The sequence below is a fragment of the Aplysia californica genome, unplaced genomic scaffold, assembly GCF_000002075.1.
Source record: "Aplysia californica isolate F4 #8 unplaced genomic scaffold, AplCal3.0 scaffold00244, whole genome shotgun sequence".
Taxonomy (NCBI): Eukaryota; Metazoa; Mollusca; class Gastropoda; order Aplysiida; family Aplysiidae; genus Aplysia; species Aplysia californica.
Window position 1 is genome coordinate 44,228 of NW_004797514.1, and position 1,142 is coordinate 45,369.

The following is a 1,142-nucleotide window of genomic DNA, read 5'->3' on the forward strand; positions in this document are numbered from 1 at the left end:
CGACAACATTCAGACGATTTTGCGGGCTGGCCGCTTTGACCCTGTTTGTCAGAGCTGACCTCGGCAGAGAGGGATACAACGTCCTTGCAGAAAGACAGAGACACTTGATAAAAATGACTCCCAAGCGAGAATTGAACTCGGATCTTCAGTTTGCGACGACAAAGCACTTAACCGCTGCACCACAGACGTCAGTTGGGACTTTTGACAATAAGAAAGAGTGCAACAATGGCAATAGGGAGAAAAACGAGAGAGAAAAAAAATCTCCGTGAAAAACGAAATTACCTGTGCCCCATTCAGTAAGTGATTTAAAAATCTCAATTAACTCCGCCAATTATTTTACACTTTACACTGTTATACTTTTAACGTTTACGGCAACTTGGCGGGTGGTTGGAGGGCGCACCTGGTAGGTCTTCTTCTTCTTCTTTTTACTTCTTCTTCTTCTTTTCTTCTTCTTCCTCCTTTTCTTTTTCTTCCTCCTCCTCTTCTTCTTCTTCTTCTTCTTTCTGTCTTGTCTGCCTGTTTCATGTCTACCCCAGCACTAAATGACCGTCTTTAAAGTGTCGAACTGTTTCTTTTTCCTCAAACAAACGGCGTGGCTGACAACCAAATCGGTACTGAGTAGGTATGTATTATCGAGTTAACAAGCAAACATGAACTTTTACATCTTGAAATCAATTCTAGCCCTACTGGCCGACTTTCACGTGATGATAACACTCTGACAATCTCGACCCGCTAGCTATTGACAGAGGCGGGAATGGGGTCGAAGCTGGACTTATTACTTCCGTTGTCACCAGTCTCTTGTTTTAGTAAGCGTTTTACGGCACTTGCAACACAATAAGGTCATATAAGAGCCGAAGATTAGAAGTGTTACAAGAGTGTAACGTACACACAAAAAAGAGGGGAGACAGACCAGACTGCTTCTTCTTCGTTATCCCGGGTATATAGAGGGCTGTGCCTTCCTTCCACATGAGCGAGTTTTATGAAAGATAGTGGTCTGTGTCTCCCTCGGGCCAACATGTTCTCAAATACGTTTTCGGTGGGTGCCAATGTGTTCCACGAAATCAATTTTTCTATGAACTGACAGAGACCGGGAGAGAGAGAGAGAGAGAGAGAGAGAGAGAGAGAGAGAGAGAGAGAGAGAG

General features: G+C 44.0%; 1 long non-coding RNA gene across 1 annotated transcript in view; it reads right to left on the reverse strand.

Annotated features, from left to right (window-relative positions):
* LOC118477839 overlaps positions 1 to 1,142 on the reverse strand; it is an 11,684-nt gene that overhangs the window by 9,548 nt on the left and 994 nt on the right. The gene's annotated exons all lie outside the window — the stretch shown is intronic.